General features: G+C 40.8%; 1 pseudogene; it reads left to right on the forward strand.

The window, feature by feature from the left end:
* Positions 1-19,406: 19,406 nt before the first annotated feature.
* LOC150015492 (glyceraldehyde-3-phosphate dehydrogenase pseudogene) lies at positions 19,407-20,511 on the forward strand (annotated as a pseudogene).
* The last annotated feature ends 1,299 nt before the right edge of the window (positions 20,512-21,810 follow it).

Here is a 21,810-nt window from a genome sequence, read left to right on the forward strand (position 1 = left end):
TTACAATAGCCAAGTGCTAGAAACAACCTAAGTGCCCATCAGTAGATGAGTAGATCAAAAAACTGTGGTACATTTACACAATGGAATACTATGTAGCAGAAAGAAGGAAGGAACTCCTACCATTTGCGACAACATGAATGGAACTGGAGAAAATTATGCTTAGTGAAATAAGCCAGGCAATGAAAGACAAATACCATATGATATCACATAATACAGGAAACTAATGAACAACACAAACAAACAAGCAAAATTGAACCAGAGGAATGTAAACAAGGAGAAGACTGACAATGACCAGGGGGGAGAGAGATGGGGTGCAAGAAGGGAAGGAAGGGGAAGAGTCTAGTCCAGGAACTAGTATAAATGACCCATGGACATGGACAACTAGGTGGGGATTGACTATGGGAGAAAGGATGGGCTGGGTGTTGGGGGGAGCAATGGGAGAAAAAGTGGGACAACTATAATAGAAAAACAATAAATAAATTTTTAAAAATTAGGTCTTCAATATCTAGTATTTAGTCAGTTGTGCCTTCTTGCTTAGCGCTTTACTAAACATGGAAGAATCTACAGCCTCACACATGTGGGTAATCGTTGTCGTTGGCAGCCGTCCGTCTCGAGAGACGATGGTGTAGCTTCTTAAGAGTCTATCTGCACCGCCGAGAATGGCTGTGCAGTCCGACTCGGGAGTGACACGGTATCTGTCTCCTCCCATGTTGAATCGACATCTTGCGATGACGCTGGAGTGTCCTCTCCAGTGAAGCTGAAGCTACAGAGCCTGGGCAGGGTGATATGGAGGGTCTGCTGTTGCCCATGCAGCAGACCCCCCCTCTCTTCGCAGCTGAAGGGTCCAAGGGAAAGACGGAGTCAATACAGCTTGGCTTCAGGTGCGCCGCAGGAGTTGCCGGTGTTGACTACAACGTCAAACCGCCTTAGGGACTCCGGCTCCGGATTTTCTGTCGGGGTTTACTCCCTTAGCCTTTCCCCTGAAGAGGTATGCCGCAAGGCAGCGGAGGTTTTTTGGAGTCAGAGTTTTCCTTCTCTGATGTGCCCTGACTGGAAGATCGAACCAGCGACACTTAGCTCGCAGGCCGACGCTCAATCCACTGAGCCAAACCAGCCAGGGGTAATTATGTGGGTAATACATAATACATAATAAACCAAATGCATATAATGATGGGCAAACCCCAGTGATGTAACTAACTTTTCTGCTCCATTAAAAATCTCTTTGCATTTTTTATAAACACAGTGGTGTTATTGCTGTTTCCCAGCCAAGTCCCAACACACAGTGGCATCCTCCCTCTCCTATCAAATGAAAAAAACCACCCTTAGTTGTGTTGTGTCGGTGTGTGCAATCAGGCAGCATGGGTAGGCAGAGGTAACTGCTTACTTCTGTGTCACTGAGGCTTGAGGAGTCCAGAATTTCTGAGTTATGGGACTGTCTCTGCCAAAGACTTGCTGGTAAAGTGCTTTGTATGCAAAACAGACACAATAATGAGGACCTCTTATGGATTTTAAGGAATGCCCTATGCCCTGGAAACTTCTTTTGGAAGTAGAGAAGGAAGAAATCCAATCTTTTCCTAGAAAAAAATTTTCACAGCAGATCTAAACTTTGTCCCTTGTATAATAAGATAATAAGAGGTGTTTTTATAAATGCAAAAGGAAAAAAGGCTAGTGATAGAACTTTACACTAGAGCTGTAAAACCAAATCCAAATGGTCCCAGCTTTGAAGTTCTTGAGTAGTCCCTCCTCATTACATCACTGCAATCCTATTCAGTCAGGCCAATAAGCATGTTTCGGTTAGCTGGTGGGGGATGCAGACTCTGAGAGTGCTGTGGGGTATGAGTTGAATTGTGTCCCGCCTACAAACTCACATCAAAGTCCTAACCCCAGCACCTGAGAATGTGACTAAGTTATTAAGAACTTTAAAGAAGTAATTAAGTTAAAATGAGGTCATTTGGTGGGCCCCAATCCAACAGGACCTGTGTCCTTATAAGAAGAGGACACAGACACACACAGAGGGATGACCATGTGAAGACACAGGGAAGAGATGGGCATCTGCAAGCCCAGGAGAGAGGTCTCAGAAAAAACCAACCTGCCAACACCTTCATCTTGAACTTCCAGCCTCAGAACTGTCAGAATATAAATTTCTGTTGTTTAAGCCCCCCGGCCTGTGGTATTTTGTTACAGTAGCTCTGGCTATGTAAAACACCATCCAAGTTTCCTTTCCCTTGGTGAGACTGGGTCTCAGAAAGTCCTTCCATTGTGGAAGAAGATGTGCGTCCCAGGAATGGTGACTGCTGATGAGAGGGCTCTGCCTGCTCTTACACAGGTCATTAAAAGAGGCACCCTGCTTTGCCATCATGGGGAACTTTCTTTTCTTATTTTCCTCTCTGCAGTTTTCAAGACAGACAAAGGTGGCAAAACTGATGATCAAGAGATAAAGTTACCAAGAGAGCTCCAGCCGCAGTCCCAGGTTATCTGTGAGCACGGATACCCTGGACCCTCTCACAGTTTACAACCTGTGCCATCTGTGACTGAATAGGTATGTGTCAGGAGAAGCACTTCTTACAGAAAGTATGTCTGAAGTCATTGCTGGCAACCACAGGGTAGGCATTTTACCTAAATTAGAAAGTTTTTGCCATTTCTGAAATAAAGGAAGTGAACCTTCCTTGGGTTCACATTTCAATTCACATCCAGTCATTTCTAATTCTCTCCCCTCCAACAACATAACATCTTCTCAGCTGATGTTCACTTCTAACACCAGAAACCATTTTCACTTTGCAGTGCTGGTTGATAATATCCAATCATTGCAAATTTGTTTAATTTGTTGATGCTTCTCCAGATTTGGGGTCACTAGTTGAAAAAAGTACTGAACCCTCCAGATCTTGATAGCTATATGGTAAATGTCTCCAGGATATGAAACAATCACCTGACCCCCCTTTCGGTTATCATCTAGTGATGTAACTGGCTCCCCTTCTTCTGATCCAGGGTGAATTAGCATGGCGGATAGGTGGTTTCTTACTGGGCTGTTGACGAGCATGTTCCCCAAACTTGCAGTGGAACATATGCTTCCACACATGAGCAGGCCCATTGCAGGAGCTCTCTCTGCCATCCTCAGTGCTGTGCCCAGGCCTGATCTCTCTGTGCCTACTGAGTTCCTGAATTTTGCTCATGACTCACTCCCCGAAGCCACACCTCTTACATTACATTGGTGATATTACAGTACTTTAAAAGTGCAAACTAATTAATGTATGCCTTGAGGATTTACAAAGCTCACAGCAAAATGTTTTATGTTTTGTTTTTACAGCTGTGCTCACATGCTTAGATGATGCCATTTCAAGGGAGATAGCATGATGTAATGTTGGTGACAACACGATTGTCATCCTGCTAAAGAGAAGAGTATTGTGATTGCAATGGAAAAGAAAAGTGAGGCTTTCATTTGTAAGCTCAGATCCCATTTACTGCAATAATCTCAACTCTTGAGCAGGGCCGGGAATGGAAATTACTACAGGCTGCTGACTACAGATGACATCATCTTGCCACCCACAAATCTTATGAGTTTGACAGCATAGAAGATGGCATATGCTAGGAGGGATACAGCGCCAAACAAGTTGACAGGTTTGGTGTGTTTGAGAGGAAATATTTCCATAAAAAATTATTCTCTTCTCGATTTTCTTTTTTGGTCTGGCAACTGCCACTATAATGAAATTATGACCATGAAAACAAGCCATTAGCTTTCCCCAGAGCCATGAGCAATGGCTTCCTCTCTGTGGAATTATGCACATTTTAGAGCCCATTCCCATTAAGTCTTTCACAACTCAGGTGTCTGGAGGCTGAGATTTAAATGACTGCATAGGCTATTGTACTCTTCGTCATTGTGCACTTGTCCCTGCTAGAATGCTCATCACTGGGGCTTTTCGTTTAAGCCACCAGAGCCCATATGTGCCAAATAGAGGCTGAAGCTGTCACAGCTCAAAAAGAGTGTTTCCTTTTTTTTTTTTTAATTTTTAATTTTTAATTACAGTTGTCCCATTTTCCCCCAATTTCTCTCCCCCACCCAGCCCACCCCTTCTCCCACAATCATATCACTCCCCATTTTCTATGTCCATGAGTCATTTATACACATTCTTTGACTAAACCCTTCCCTTACTTATCCCCCTTCTCTCCCTCCCCCCTCCCCCCTATTGACTGCTATTCTGCTCTTCGTCCTATTTTGTTTGTTTGTTTGTGTTGTGCTTTAGTTTCCTGTATTGGGTGATACCATATGATATTTTTCTTTCATTGCCTGGCTTATTTCACTAAGCATAATTCTCTCTAGTTCCATCCATGTTGTCGCAAATGGCAGGAGTTCCTTCTTTCTTTCTGCTGCATAGTATTCCATTGTGTAAATGTGTCACAGTTTTTTGATCCACTCATCTACAGATGGGCACTTAGGCTGTTTCCAGCACTTAGCTATTGTAAACAGTGCTGCTATGAACATAGGGGTGCATAGGTTCTTTTGAATTAGTGTTTTAGGATTTTTCGGGTATAGTCCTAGCAGTGGAATCGTTGGTTCAAAAGGCAGTTCCATTTTTAGTTTTTTGAGGTAATTCCATACTGTTTTCCATAGTGGCTGCATCAGTCTGCATTCCCACCAACAGTGCAGTAGGGTTCCCGTTTCTCCACATCCTCGCCAGCACTTGTTGTTTATTGATTTGTTAATGATGGCCATTCTGACTGGTGTAAAGTGGTATCTCATTGTGGTTTTTATCAGCACTTGTTGTTTATTGATTTGTTAATGATGGCCATTCTGACTGGTGTAAAGTGGTATCTCATTGTGGTTTTTATTTGCATCTCTCTGATGGCTAGTGATGTTGAGCATTTTTTCATGTGTCTATGGACCTTCTGTATGTCCTCTTCAGAGAAGTGTTTGTTCAGGTCCTTTGTCAATTTTTAAATTGGGTTGTTTGTTTTCTTGATGTTGAGTCGTATAAGCTCTTTATATATTTTGGAGATCAGTCCCCTGTCTGAGGTGTCATTGGCAAATATGTTTTCCCATATGGTTGGTTTCGTTTTCATCTTGCTGATGTTTTCTTTTGTTGAGCAGAAACTCTTTAGTTTGATGTAGTCCCATTTGTTTATTTTTTCCTTTGTTTCAAAGAGAGTGTTTCCTCCCTGCAAATGTTACAGCTGCTCTCATGTGTTTGATGGAATGCTGGATATTTTTCTATGATCAGATTTTCTCCCATGAAAGGACACACATCTTCATTGCATGACCCGGAGGTGCTTCTGCCTGAAGTTCTAGCATCACCGCCATTCTGGATATGCTATTATGTCCCTGTTATGGAACTATCTGCTGGTAATTCTAAAAGTGGAACTAAGTGAAAAGGGGCAATTTCAAAGGAACAAATGGCACCAAAACCATAAGGCACTCTTGGCACAAGAGAGGCTTTCTGTGTGTGCATGGGGGAAGCCCCTATGTCCTTCATTTATTCACTCTCAGGGCTTGGTCTAGCATATGTAGCACTTTTAGGATTTAGTAGAAAAGCTGGTTTTAATTGTGTTTTAGTCATGTTTCAATAATCAGTTTATTTTTTCACTATCCAGTACTCTTCCAAGGGCTTTATAATCAATGTGTTTCAACATCAACCACCAAAAAAAGGAGGCTTTAACATTACCCTTTCAGGTCAAATGTCATTCCTGAACTCTAGATCTGGGTGAGACAGCCCCTCTGCAACAGCGCCACCTCTAGTTAGAAAGACTCTTTCTTTAAGTATATTTTATTGGTTATGCTGTTACAGTTGTTCCAATTTTCTTCTTTTTGCCCCCCTCCGCCCAGATCTCTCCTTCCCTCTAGCAATCCTCCACCTTAGTTCATGTCCATGGGTCGTATATGTAAGTTCTTTGGCTTCACCCTTTCCTATACTATTCTTAACATCCCCTGTCTATTTTGTTCCTACCAATTATGATTCTTCATCCCTGCATCATTTCCCCTTTCTTACCCTTCCCCTCCCAGCTGATAACTCTCCAAATGATCCCCATACTTATGATTCTGTTCCTGTTCTGATTGTTTGCTTAATTTGTTTTTGTTTTTATTTTTTAGATTCAGTTGTTGATAGTTGTGAATTTGTTGTCATTTTAGTGTTCATAAGGAAAATTATATTTGTTCCTCTGTTTAAGAGTTGAGAAAAATCAAAGTTAAGGGCATTAAGATTTTTGCTGCATGTTATAGAGAGCCAGCAAGTGGAAAAGATGAGCATGGAACCCTAATGTTCTGACTTTCAATGTTCGTTGTGTTTTCTGCCATCACAACAGTTTGCATCATGGTGAGGATTCCTAATGCCATGTCCAGAAACAGAGATCTTGGGTGGTTAAATGTGTTTTCATAGAAAATGGGGCCTTCATAGAACAAGGTAGGATGAGTTTCCCAGGTTGTTGAGAACAGCCCTGTGCCCCAGCCCCTGCTCCAGTTCAGCCCAGGAGCTCCACAAATCCCTGGGAGGTCCATGGCACTTCACCAACAGAGACTTGCCAGATTGCAGTAATGTCCCATCCTATCCCCACAGCAGCTCCTTATTGGTCATTTCAATTGCTCTAAATCACTATTGTTTTCTGGGTTTGTGTGTGTGTGTGTGTGTGTGTGTGTTTTATTGTTATTATTGTTTTTCCTTTATTTTTCCATGGGGGGTGTAAAAATTTTTTTAAATATGTTTTATTGATTTTGCTGCTACAGTTGTCCCAATTTCCCTTCCCTCTGCTCCCCTCCACCTGGTGGCACCCCTCCCTCCAGCTGTCCTCCATTTTTAGTCCATGTCCATTGGTTGTGCATATAGTTCTTCTCAACCTCTTCCTGTCTATTCTTTTTCCTCCTACTATGCTTCTTAATTCCTGTATCATCTCCCTCCTTCTCCTCTTTCCCCCTCCCTGCTGACCTCCCCCCAATATGTTCCCCATACCTATAGTTCTTTTTCTACTCTTGTTGCCTATTTAGTTTGCCTCCATATCACCCTGCCCAGGCTCTGTAGCTTCAGCTTCACTGGAGAGGACACTCCAGCGTCATCGCAAGATGTCGATTCAACACGGGAGGAGACAGATACCGTGTCACTCCCGAGTCGGACTGCACAGCCATTCTCGGCGGTGCAGATAGACTCTTAAGAAGCTACACCATCGTCTCTCGAGACGGACGGCTGCCGAGAGAGAGAGTTTGCCTTTGTTTCGATAACCGAGCTTCTGTTGTTGGTTCTTGTGATGCAGTTTTCATTTTAATGTTCATAGTTTTGATCCTCCTTCTTCTAAACCAGCCCCTTAAACATCTCATAAAATAGTGCTTTGGATCTAATGAACTCCTTCAGTTTTATTTTGTCCTGGAAGCACTTTCTCTGCCCTTATATTCTGAATGAGAGTTTCGCTGGATAGAGCATTTGTGGCTGTAGGTTTTTGCTTTTCATTACTTTGAATATTTCTTGCCAGTCCCTTCTTGCCTGCAGGGTCTCCCTTGAGAAATCAGCTGATAGCCTAATTGGGACCCCTTTGTACATGATTCTTTTCTTCTCTCTTACTGCTTTTAAGATCCTCTCTTTAATTTTTGACAATTTGATTATAATGTGTCTTGGAGTGGTTCTCCCTGGGTCCAGTTTTTCTGGAACTCTCTGTGCTTCCTGGACCTGTAAGTCTATTTCCTTCCCCAAGTTCGGGAAGTTCTGCTTCATTACTTTTTCATATAATTTTTCAATTTCTAGTTCTTCTTCTTTGCCCTCTGGCAATCCTATAATCTGAATGTTCGGTCTCTTATAGCTGTCCCAGAGGTTTCTGATCCTCTCCTCACTTTCCTTACTTTTTGTCTCCTCTTTCTGCACTGGTTGACTGTGTTCTGATTTGTTGATTTGATCTTTGGATTTTATTTCCTCACCACTTGTCTCATATGTGTTTTCGTTTGTTTCAGTATGAGTGGCTTTCATTCTTTCCCTGTCTTGTTCTAAATCTTTTGTTAATTCTGTAAGCCACCTGATAACAATAGCTCTTAACTGAGCCTCTGAAAGGTTTCCTATTTGTTCATCTGTCAGGTTCCTCATCTGCTACCTGGTGAGCTGCAACACTGGGATTTCAATCGTTGTCTGCTTCATTTTGACAGATTTGTGTTTTGCTTTGCTCCCTGGGAAGGCTGTAGGGGGCGGAGCACCGTGTACTCCTCACTACCCGGTGACCGGCAGCTTTCTACAACCTTTTTGCTGTGCTGTGGCGCTTTGTGTGGGGGCGGGGGTCCAAGATGGATTCCTGCCATTATTCTCCACTGGGAAACCAGGATCCATCCCCCCGCCCTCTGGGCCTCTCTGTCTGAGGCAATGAGGGAGCTGCCTTTCCTAGTGTTGAGGTCGCGAGCTGCCAGGACTCAACTGCAGCCGGGATTGCTCCCCCTGCCACTATCCCCACTGCTACCACAAACAGCGTCGCCCGACCTTTCCATTCTGGTTCCGATTTCGCCCCTCCTACCTGTCTGGACAAGCACCGCTGGTTTATAACTTCATACGCTGGACTTCCATGTAGTTTTATTTTCTGGAATTTCTGGTTATCTTTTGTTTTGAGGTAGTTGTATTCCTTTCTACTTGTAGAGGGAGACTGGGCATGTCTGTCTAAGCTTCCATCTTGGCTGGAAGTCCTTATTGTTTTCTTATAAATGTGTGCAACTCACCAATTTTGGTCCTCAAAAATCTCCTTTCCCTGTGATTTTATTTGTATCATGACTTTCAACAAGGAGTACATATAACTTCATATATTGTCCATTTGTTTGTCTTCAAACTGAATTCTAAGAATATGAAATAGGCATTCGTATTCTCTTATGGATGGCTTCTATGGTTTCCCTTCCCATTCTAGAAACACATATGTTCAGCAATATAAAAAACCTTTTCCATTCAAGAGAGTGTTCTATAGAGATCCTGAATAAGATTACAAAGGGTCCTAATATTTGAGAGGGGGGGGATAGTTAATTTTTATGAACCAGGGGTATGGACTTGGGGGGGGATTGCTGGGGGAGGGGGGTGCTGGGTGGAGGGGAACAAGGGGGAGAAAATTGGAACTGTTGTAACAATATAATCAATAAAAAACATTAAAAAAATATTCAAACATCCTTGAGGCAAGTATAGAAAGTTCTCAGGAACAAAGGGTTATTAGGAGAGATGAGAGTTTATTTTACTAGTCTGGTATCAAATTCAGTCTTTAAATTGTAATTAGTGCTTATTAACAACATCTAATGTCAGTGGTTGCTCTAAATAGGCCATGTTATTTGGGATGAGCTCTTATACAACTTGTCCTACCTACACAAAAACAATGGAAGAGTAGTGTTAGCCATGTATTTTTAAGGAATTGTTTTATATTTTGGAATAAATGAAATGGTATAGAGTATTTGAATTAGATATTTGCCATGATCAAGAGTAACCCATTTCCATAATTTTTTTCCAGGATATAGAATCATTTTGCTATACAATAGAAGTAAACTTTTAAAAATATTTTGTTCCTCATTGAAATATGTTAGCTTTTTCTTGAGAAAAAGAGTGGGCAGGGACTGGCAGGTAGCTTCTTCATTGGTAATTTCAGAGGAAGACCTGCTGTTTATATAATTTGTTATGTTCTAGAAAAAGTTATTATAATTCTTTTATTCAATCAAATCTTACTAAAACAAAAAAAAACGAAGATCAAATTGTTATTTAAAAAAATCTCCCCATTTCAACTATAATTAAAAAATAAATTAAAAATTTCCCTAAGTTTCTTTTGTTCCTTGCTTAAATCACACCTTCAAAGAATTGAAATTAGCTAGGTAGAATGAGTTTTAGTTTCTTCCATATTTAATCATTATTAGTGCTAATCAATGTAAACAAAGATTTCCATGGTGGAAAGTAGAAAAAAGAGAGGCAGAAAGAAATAAATTAAGGTTTGAGTCAGAGCAGCAGCATAGGCTTTAGAGAAAGGAGCCAGATTTGGAAACCTCTTAGTAGCATCAAGATTTGGTGAATAGGAGGGAGTGGGGGCTGAGGAAGAGGAAGGAGTTAAACAGAATTCTGAAGTTTCTAGATTGGAAGCCACTCTGAAAGAATAGTTGACTTGGAGAGAGAGAGACTTCCAGCCAAGATGGAGGCATAAATACATACACTGCATCTCTTCACAACTAAGAAGAAATTTACAACCACTTCAAAACTAAAAAAAAAAAAAAACCCAGAAAATCCAGAAAATCAAAACTACAGGGAAGTTCAGCAAAGAAATAATGAAGAAATAATCAGCCATAAAGATAGGAGGGGCAGAGCCAGGATGGAGAGAAAGAGGAGCAGAGTAGCAGCTGTGGGGTCAGTGTTTGGCAGGCAGCAGGGGCTGGTGGGGGCCGGCGGGTGCAGCTAGCAGTACCCAGGGTGAAAAATACAGTCATACTCTTTAAACTCAAGAAGTGATCCCAGTCCCAAACCAGACTGCATAATTTGTGGTTCCAGCACTGGGGAAAATAGAACCACATTGCTTCTGACTATGAAAGCAAGTGGAGGCTGGGGCAGAGGAAGAAGCTACTAGTCTTGAAAAGGGGGCAGCTTGCTTAGTACAGGAAAGGGGAGAAATGCCTGGAGAAGTGGTGGCAACCAGCATTTTCCCCTCTGACCCCTCCCCCACATACAGTGCCAAAACACAATAAAACGGTCAGCAGCACTAATAAACACCTAAGACTCCACCCCCTATAACATAAGAGGTGTGACAGCCCCACCCAAATCACAGAGACCAGCACAAAAAGCTGTCAAGATGAGGAAATAGAGAAGTACGGCCCAGAAGTAGGGGGAGATCAAGGTCCCAGAGACACAACTAAGCAATGAGCAGATAGCACACCAAATGGATGAGGAGATAGAGAGCTTAACAGATGCACAGTTTAGGGCATTGGTGATAAAGATGCTCACAGACTTGATAGCAAAGGGTAAAAAGGATGAGGAAAGAATGAAGGCTATCCTGGCTGAAATGAAGAAAAATCCATATGAAACAAGTGGTAAAGGAAAGGAAACCAGGGTTAAAGTTAACAAATTGGAATATAAGGAAGAAATAAACAGTTAACTAGTACAGAAGGAAGAAAGGAGAATTTTTTGAAAATGAGGAGAGGCTTAGGAACCTCTGGGACAGCTATAAATGCTTCAACATCCGAATCATAGGGTTGCCGGAAGGTGAAGAAGGAGAGCAAGAAATTGAAAAATTATTTGAAAAAATAATGAAGGAAAACGTCCCTAATTTGGGGAAGGAAATGGACATACAGGTCCAGGAAGCACAGAGAGTCTCAAATAAGCTAGACCCAGGGAGGACCACACCAAGGCACATCATAATCAAAATGCCAAAGGTTAAGGATAAAGAGAGAATCTTCAAAGCAGCAAGAGATTAGAGGAGAATTACCTACAAAGGGGTACCTATAAGACTGTCAGCTGATTTCTCAAAAGAAACTTTACAGGCATGAAGGGACTGGCAGGAAGTATTCAAAGTGATGAAAAACAAGGACCTACAACCAAGATTACTCTATTCAGCAAAGCTATCATTCAGAATGGAAAGGCTTAGAAAGTGCTTCCCAGACAAGGTAAAGCTGAAGGAGTTCATCATCACCAGCCATTATTATATGAAATGTTAAAGGGAGTTATTTAAGAAAAAGAAGACCGAAACTATGAACATTAAAATGAAAACAGTATCACAACTATCAACAACAGAAGCTAGGGAGTGGAAACAAATGCAAACTAAGCAGACAACTAGAGTGGGAACAGAATCATAGGTATGGGGAGCATGTGGAGGAGGTCAGCTGGGAGGGGGAGGGGGAGAGAGGAAGGGAAATGGTGCAGGAATTAAGAAGCATAGTAGGAGGGTGCAGAATGGACAAGGAGATGTAGAGAAGAGCTTATATGTATGACCCATGGACATGGATTAAGTGGGGGGCACCACTGGAGGGAGGGGGGTTGCTGGGTGGAGGGGCGCAAAGGGAAAAAAATTTGGGACAACTGTAACAGCATAATCAATATGACATACAAAAACTAAACTAAACTAAAATAAAATAAAAAGAGAGGAGAAAAAAAAAGAATAGTTGACTTTACTGTGGGAGATGGGAAAGACAGAGAAGTGGACAGGGCAAGAAGGAAGAGGTGTCCATGAGGTCTGAACTGTGGAGCTGAGAGAGGGAGAGAGCACCCTCTGACCCTCTGAGAGTGGTCACCAGTATTCCACCAGCAGAGAACTCAATGAACTATCTTTCTCACCCAACCAGCTTTGAGCTCATCCTTCCAATTTTCTAATTATGTAGTTCCTATCACTGTCTCTTCTCTCTGTTGCCTTAGTTGGGTGCTTCACCCTATTTAGCCCGAATTTGCTGGTTGCATGCTTCCTCTAACCATGCTCCCGCCATTTAGTTTTACTCACTGCTAATCCTTTAAATGTAAATGTAATTTGTGTTGCATTATAGTCCTGCTAAAAACTGACCAAGGCTTTCCACTTTGCCAAGACAATATCCAAATTCCTAATCTCCAACCTCTGACTCATTCGTCTCTTAACCACTCCCAGCCTCACACCCTCACTCCCAAGACACTGAAGCACGGGAAGATGGGTTCTCTGTTTCTTCCAGTTCTTTGCCTAGGCCAGTGCTGTGTCTACAGTCCCTCTTTTTGTACAGTCAGCACCTTTGATGGGACACAGGTGTTGACCCCCTCCAGGAACATTCTCTGATTTTCTGCCCTTTTTGCTCAGGCAGAAACTTCTCTGTTCTCTAATTCTACCTCTTCACTCCTTTCAGACAGTGTTCACCAGTTGTTAGCTATTGACTGTCTCTCTCCCTCCGGAGGCAGAGATGTCATAGTTCGTATCTTCTTCATTCCACAATTCTGGATCCCTTCCTAGGGATTTGTGAAGTTGTGACAAAGGTGGCATTTCTTCCATTTCTTTTTCATTTTTGTTTAGTTCTTGTATATGTCATATACTTTACTTTTTAAGATTCAGCTGAGTGTACATTTCTATGATACATCATTTGTATATTGCATTGTGTGCCCAGTCCCCAAAGTTAAATCTTCATCATCATACATTTGACCCTCTTTCCTTTACTGTACCCCCATGCCCCTTCCCTCTGTTAACCATCATACTGTTGTCTGAGTTTTTTTTGTTTTTCTTGTTTGTTAATTTGTTACTTTCACTTTTGTACAACACATGAGAGTGGAATCATATGGTTCTTGACTTTTTCTGTCTGACTTATTTCACTTAGCATGATAGTTCAAGATTCATCCACGCTGTTGCAAAAGGCATTATTTCATTTTTTCTTATGGCTGAGGAGTATCCCATGGTATATATGTACCACATTTTCTATATCCAGGCATCTGTCAAAGAAAATTTTGGAGTCATGCAAGCACACACACACAAGTGCCCCAGTCCGCCTGCTCAAGCACAAAACCAACGCACCAGTCGCCGTGCCCAGGTGTTACCTGGGCACGCCCCAGCGGGCACAAGTCCAGTGGGCTGGCCACCGTGCACAAACACCCACCGCTGCCATGCACAGGTGTCCATAGCCCTGCCCCAATGGGCGCCAGACCAACTAGCTGGCCACTGCGCACAGGCATCACTTGGTCACACTCCAATAGGCATGAAACTAGTGTAATGGCCAGCCTCAAAAAATTCAAGAAAATTGAAATTACATCAAGCATATTTTCAGATCACAATGCCTTGAAACTAGAAATCAACCTCAAGGAGAAAACTCAAAGACATTCAAACTCATGGAGAATGAATAATATGCTATTAAATAATGAATGGGTTAACAATGACATCAAGGAAGAAATCAAAAAGTTTCTGGAAATGAATGATAATGAGCACACAACAGCCCAAAACCTACGGGACACAGCAAAAGCAGTCCTGAGAGGAAAGTTCATAGCAATATAGGCCAACCTAAAAAGGATAGAAGAATCTCAAATAAAAATTTAACCCTACAGCTTTAAGAACTAGAACAACAACAACAAACAAAGCCCAGAGTGAGTAGAAGGAAGGAAATAACCAAGATCAGAGCAGAATTAAATGACATAGAGACTAAACAAACAATTCAAAAGATCAACAAAAGTAGGAGCTGGATCTTTGAAAAGATAAACTAAAATGACAAGCCTTTAACCAGGCTCATCAAGAAAAAAAGAGAGAGGACCCAAATAATCAAAATCAAAAATGAAAGAGGAGAAATCACAACTGATATCACAGAAATACAAAGGATTGTAAGAAATTACTACAAATAACTATATGGCAAGAAACTGGACAATCTAAATAAAATGGAGAACTTTCTAGAAACATATACTCTTCCAAAACATTAGAAAGATTGTACACCACGATCAAGTGGGATTTATCCCAGGGATGCAAGGATGGTTTAATATTTGAAAATCAATAAATGTAATACACCACATAAACAAAATGAAAGACAAAAACCACATGATCATATCAATAGATGCTGAAAAGGCATTTGATAAAGTAGAACACCCATTTATGATGAAAACACTCAGCAAACTGAGAATAGAGGGAGCATGACTCAACATAATAAAGGCCATATATAAGAAATCCGAAGCCAACATCACACTCAATGGGAAAAAGCTGAAAGCATTCCCCCTGAGATCAGGAACAAGACAAGGATGTCCACTCTCTCCACTCCTATTCAACATAGTATTGGAAGTTCTAGCCACAGCAATCAGACAAGAAAAAGAAATAAAAGGCATCCAAATTGGAAAAGAGGAAGGAAAACTTCGTTATTTGCAGATGACATGATAGTGTACATAGAAAACCCTATAGACTCCACTAAAAAACTACTCAACCTAATAAGTGAATTTGGCAAAATAGCAGGGTACAAAGTGAATATTCAGAAATCAATGGCATTTCTATATACCAAAAATAAAATATCAGAGATAGAAACTAGAAAAAAAAATCCCATTTACTATAACAACAAGAAAAATGAAGTACCTAGAAAGAAATTTAACCAAAGAGGTAAAAGACCTGTACTCGGAAAACTACAGAACCCTGAAGAAAGAAATTAAGTAAGATACAGATAAATGAAAGCATATACTATGTTCATGGACTGGAAGAATCAACATCATTAAAATGTCCATACTACCCAAAGCAATTTTTAGACTTAATGCAATCCCTATTAAAATACCAGCGACATATTTCACAGACCTAGAACAAATTCTTCAAAAATGTATACGGGACCAAAAGACCCTGAATAGCCACAGCAATCTTGAGATAGAAGAACGCAATAGAAAGACTCACAATGCCTGATATCAAACTATACTAGAAGGCCACTGTAATCAAAACAGCCTGATACTGGCATAAGAACAGACATATAGATCAATGGAACAGAATAGAGAACTCAGAAATAAACCCAGGCCTCTTTGGTCAACTAATATTCAACAAAAGGGGAAGGACCATAAAATGGAATGAGAAAAGCCTCTTCAACAAATGGTGCTGGGAGAACTGGACAGGGATGTGAAAAAAAATGAAACTAGACCACCAACTTATACCACACAGCAGAATAAATTCAAGATGAATTAGACTTAAATGTAAGATGTGACACCATAAAAATCCTAGAGGTAAACATAGACAGGAAAATTTCAGATATCCCACGTTCCAATATTTTCACTGATATATCTCCTAAGGCAAGGGAAATAAAAGAAAAAATAAACAAATGGGACTACATTAAACTAAAGAGTTCCTTCTCAGCAAAAGCAAACATCAGCAGGATGAAAAGGGAACCAACCATATGGGAAAACATATTTGCCAATGATACATAAGACAAGGGATTGCTCTCCAAAATATATAAAGAACTTACATATCTCAACACCAAGAAGACAGTCTAATCAAAAAATGGGCAAAGAACCTGAACAAACACTTCTCCAAGGAGGATATACAGAGGGTCCATAGGCATATGAAAGAATTCCTAACATCACTAGCCATCAGAGAGATGCAAATAAAAACCACAATGAGATACTACTTTACACTAGTCAGAATGGCCATCATCAACAAATCAACAAAAAAGAAGTGCTGGCGAGGATGTGGAGAAACAGGAACCCTAGTGCACTGTTGTTGGGAATGCAGACTGGTGCAGCCACTATGCAAAACAATATGGAGTTTTCTCAAAAAACTAAAAAGGGAACTGCCTTTTGAACCAGTGATTCCACTACTAGGATTATACCTGAAGAATCCTTAAACACCAACTCAAAGAACCTATCCACCCCTGTGTTCATAGCAGTGCTGCTTACAGTAGCCAACTACTGGGAACAGCCTAAGTGCCCATCTGTAGATGAGCAGATTAAAAAACTGGTACATTTACACAATGGAATACTATGCAGCAGAAAGAAAGAAGGAACTCCTGCCATTTGCAACAACATGGATGGAACTAGAGAGAATTATGGTTAGCGAAATAAGTCAGGCAATGAAAGAAAAATACCATATAATATCACCTGTTACAGGATACTAATGAACAACACAAACAAATTAATAAAATTGAATAAGTAACAGAGTAACAGTTATCAGGGGGTGGGGGGAGGGAAGGGAATAAGTAGGAGAAGGGTTTAGTAAAGGAACTAATATGAATAATCCATGAACATGAACAACTGGGTGAGGATTGGCTGTGGGAGAAGTGGTAGGCTGGGTAGGGGGTAGCAATGATGGAAAAAGTGGGACAATTATAGAAAAACAATAAAAATAAAAAATAAAAGAAATCAGCCCCCAAATTTGATATCTTAGGTGAAATGAAACAATATCTTGAATCACAAAAACTACCAAAACCCATAGAAAGAGAATATATAATCTGAATAGCCAAAACCTATTGAGGACATTAAATCAACAATAATATCCCCCAAAAGGGAAGGATCAACAGCAATATTTCAAAAAAAAAAAAAAGGCACAAATGGTATCACTGGAAAATTCTACTAAACATTTAAAGAAGCAATGATAGCAATTCTCAGCAATGTATTTTATAAAATAAAAATATAAAAAACACATTTAAATTTATTTTGAGAATTAAACATTACTGTAGTACTAAAACACCAGTTGAAGACATTAAAAGAAAAGAAAACTATAGACTAGTAGCTCTTATGAACATGGATACAAAATTCTCACCAAATATTAGCAAATTAAACCCAAAATGTATTAAAATTATTCACTGTGAAAAAGAATAAACTTGTAGAAACATTGATACAAATGAGAATATACACAGGTTACTGTACACACACATACACACACACACACTTTGTCAGCTGAGAGGTTCAATCAACAATGACACCACATTAGCAATGAGCAGATCTAAAGCCTAGTCTTAGTTTCTAATACCTTTCTCTCAAATAAAGACCTAGGGCTCTTTGGAAATGGCTTATTTGAGAATGGGAGCAATAGTATTGGGAAAGAGAATTTTGGTTGTTTCCATGTTTTGGCCACCATGAATAATGATGCAATGAACATAGTCATGCACATACCTTTGTGAATAAATGTTTTCAAATACTTTGGGTAAATACCCAGAAGAGGGGTGCTGGTCACATGGCAACTCTATTCTTAAATTTTTGAGGAGCCTCCATATTGTTTTCCATAGTGGCGGTAGCAGTTTACATTCCCACCAGCCGTGAATGAGTGCTACTTTTCCCCCCACAACTTCAACACTTGTGATTACATTTGTTGATAATAGCCATTCTAACAGGTGTGAGGTAGTCTCTCTGGTATAGTTTTGATTTGCATTTCCTTAAGAGCTGGTGAGGCTGAGCATCTTTTTCTATATCTGTCAGCCATTTCTATGTCTCTTTGGAAGAAGTGTCTGTTCAGGTCCTCTTTCTTCCATTTCCGAAGGCGGAAAGGGCTTTTGCTTGGTGGAAAAGCTGCTTCTAGTTTACTTCTCCTTTTCCTTGTGAGAAATAGCACTGAGGAGCAGGCAGGGCATCCATGCCTATGGAATGTCACATGGGAGAATGCTTTCAGATGAAGGTGCTACAAGCAAGAGATATACTCAAGGGAGAGCTAGGTTTTGGAAAGTTGGTCACCCCATTTTGAAGTTCTAATCTTTCAATTACTCAAGCATTTCTTGGAAGTCTTAGTTTTAATATAACCATGTGCAGGCACCTTTTGTAGAGTGACTTTGAAAAGAAAATTCATCAAATAAGGGAGAACTCTCATGAAGAAGCATTTTTCAATATCACTGGGTATGTTCAAAAGAATATAATTTTTCATAATCCAGCATACAGTGGGAACTTGTGGGGGAAATGAAGGAGCTGAAGGAAAAGCAAGGCATGTGCATGTGTGTGCACACATAGAGCCAAAATAAGTAATAAAAAATTAGGAAATCCTATATTAAACATTTCCATGTATCATAAAACCTGTTAGAAGTATGTCTTCAAAAATGGAAGTATCTGTCAATAACTTATGCAACTATAAGTGCCATCTTATAGTTGAATGTTTAATTTCCCTTGGAAAGGGCACAATGAAGACTTTTTCATGGTTACTATCATTTCCAACAGAAAACAATTATTTGTAGGGACTTGGCATATAGTAAATGTTTGGTATATGAGTAATAAACGTTCTTGTTGAAATAGAAGAATCATTTTTTGAAAAACATACCATTCCCAATTTTAAGAATTTTATGTATATATACATATGTGTGTGCATGTGTGTGTGTGTGTGTGTGTGTATGCATACATATACAGTGGTCGGCAAAAGTAAGCTAATAATAATAAATAACACAATAACAAATAAATAATAATAAAAGAATAAACTCTGTGTTTCACGCACTCACAACTGTAAACCTATTTTGTCCACCCCTATATAGATGTAAACAATGATCGGTTAAAAACCACTGAATCCAGTGAAAGATATTGCTAAATACTAAGTTCAATCACTTAATCTAACTTACATTTTGATAGGTTTCACACCAGCCAAGTCACATCTAATTTTATGGAATACAGCTTTTTTCTGAAAGTTAGTGAGAAAATAAGTTTCTGCTTATTTTACCATCATTAACTTTCCTTATAAAACTGAAGGTATATTCCAACATATGATATAAGCACAAAAAATCATACTGAAGGAAGAAGCAAATTTGAAAAAGTCATACTTTAGATGGAAACCCTGTTTGAAAAACAATATTTATAATTCAATGTATAATACTGAGACTTCAAATATTGTACCAGGAATTGTATTCCCTTGGCTTAGCTAAGTCTACAGGAACCCAAAAATGTCCTACTTTAAATTAAATTCATAATTTTACTTCTATTGCAAAGCAGCAAAATCATGTTTTAAGTCACAAACTTGTCAAATGACATTTACGGAATGTACCATTGATGGAACAAGAAGTTCTTTTAGCCTCAAAAGTGATGTCACCGTCTCTGCTCCTCTAGTTCAATGGACTGCTGCGTTTTACTGTGCAGTGCCAGCCTCAACCCTGAGACACAATGGTGAAGGTCAGAGTGAACGGATTTGGCCGTATTGGGCGCCTGGTCACCAGGGCTGCTTTTTACTCTGGGAAAGTGGATATTGTCACCATCAATTACCCCTTCATTCACCTCAACTACATGGTCTACATGTTCCAGTACGATTCTACTCATGGCAAGTTCAAAGGCATGGTCAAGGCTGAGAACGGGAAGCTTGTCAATGGAAAGTCCATCACCATCTTCCAGGAGCAAGATCCCACCGACATCAAATAGGGTGCTGCTGGTGCTGAATATGTTGTGGAGTCCACTGGGGTCTTCACTACCATGGAGAAGGCTAGGGCTCACTTGAAGAGTGGAGCCAAGAGGGTCATCAGATCTGCCCCTTCTTCCGATGCCCCCATGATTGTGATGGGTGTAAACCAAGACAAGTATGACAACTCTATGAAGACTGTCAGCAATACCTCCTGTACCACCAACTGCTTGGTCCCCCTGGCCAATGTCATCCATGACTACTTTTGTATCGTGGAGGTGCTCATGACCACAGTCCATGCCATCACTACCACCCAGAAGACTGTGGATGGCCCCTCTGGGAAGCTGTGGCATGATGGCCGAGGGGTTGCCCAGAACATCATCCCTGCTACTGGCACTGCCAAGGTTGTGGGCAAGGTCATTCCTGAGCTGAATAGGAAGCTCACTGGCATGGCCTTCCGTCCCCACCCCCAATGTGTCAGTTGTGGATCTGACCTGTTGCCTGGAGAAAGCTGCCAAATACGATGACATCAAGAAGGTAGTGAAGCAGGCATCTGAGAGCCCCCTCAAGTGTATCCTGGGCTATACTGAGGACCAGGTTGTTTCCTGAGTCTTTAACAATGACACCCACTCCTCCTTTGATGCTGGGGCTGATATTGCCCTCAATGACCACTTTGTCAAGCTCATTTCCTGGTATGACAATGAATTTGGCTACAGCAACAGGGTGGTGGACCTTATGGTCCACATGGCCACCAAGGAGTAAGAGCCCCCTGGACCACCAGCCCCAGCGACAGGAAGAGAGGCCCTCAGCTGTTGGGGAATCCTTGCCCCAAACTGATCCCCCAACATACTGAGAATCTTCTGACCTCTAGTTGCCATCCTAGACCTCCTAAAGAGGGGAGGGGTGTAGGGAGCCCTACCTTGTCATGCACCATCAATAAAGTTCACTGTACCCAGCAAAAAAAAAAAAAAAAATGATGTCACCTAAAAAACTATTCAAGACTGACTCTAAGTGCTTCTTTGAAATGTGTAGGTAGAGTATGAACTCAGTCGTCGGCAGCCGTCCGTCTCGAGAGACGATGGTGTAGCTTCTTAAGAGTCTATCTGCACCGCCGAGAATGGCTGTGCAGTCCGACTCGGGAGTGACACGGTATCTGTCTCCTCCCGTGTTGAATCGACATCTTGTGATGACGCTGAAGCTACAGAGCCTGGGCAGGGTAATATGGAGGGTCTGCTGTTGCCCATGCAGCAGACCCCCCCTCTCTTCGCAGCTGAAGGGTCCAAGGGAAAGACGGAGTCGATACAGCTTGGGTTCAGGTGCGCCGCAGGAGTTGCCGGTGTTGACTACAACGTCAAACCGCCTTAGGGACTCCGGCTCCGGATTTTCTGTCGGGGTTTACTCCCTTAGCCTTTCCCCTGAAGAGGTATGCCGCAAGGCAGCGGAGGTTTTTTGGAGTCAGAGTTTTCCTTCTCTGATGTACCCTGACTGGAAGATCGAACCAGCGACACTTAGCTCGCAGGCCGACGCTCAATCCACTGAGCTAAACCAGCCAGGGCAAATGAACTCAGTAAGTCCATTATATTGGGTTGGTCAAAAGTTCACTTCATTTCTTTCATATGCTGGCTCTAGTAGTGTTTAATTATCTTGAAGTTTATTCTAAACAATTTTGTTCGAGTGTATTGTGACAGCTGTCATATCAGCGTGCATTTAGAAAAAAATTATCAAAATTGGTGAATTTTTATGTAGACATTTTAATATTGAAGATGGAGGAAAATAAGCAACATTTTTGGCACATGATGCTTTATTATTTCAAGAGATGTAAAAAACACAACTGAAATGCAAAAAAAGAACAGATTTCTTTAGTGTATGGTAAAGGTGCTGGCTGATAGAATATGTCAAAAGTAGTTTGCAACATTTTGTACTGGAGATTTCTTTCTGGACTATATGCTTCATGGTTGGGCAGACCAGTTAAAGTTGATAGCAATCAAATCAAGACATTAACTGAGAAAAATCAATATTCTACCACTCAGGAGATAACCGGCATACTCAAAATATCCAAATCAATAAAGTTATTCATGAAAATAAAACGTGTCTTTTATTTTACAGAAAAACTAAACAGTATTTCTGGCCAACCCAATAAATGACTTGTAAGTAATATAATGTGAAACAAAGTAG

This window comes from Furipterus horrens, unplaced genomic scaffold (genome assembly GCF_987537825.1).
Source record: "Furipterus horrens unplaced genomic scaffold, mFurHor1.1.pri manual_scaffold_3, whole genome shotgun sequence".
NCBI lineage: Eukaryota > Metazoa > Chordata > Mammalia > Chiroptera > Furipteridae > Furipterus > Furipterus horrens.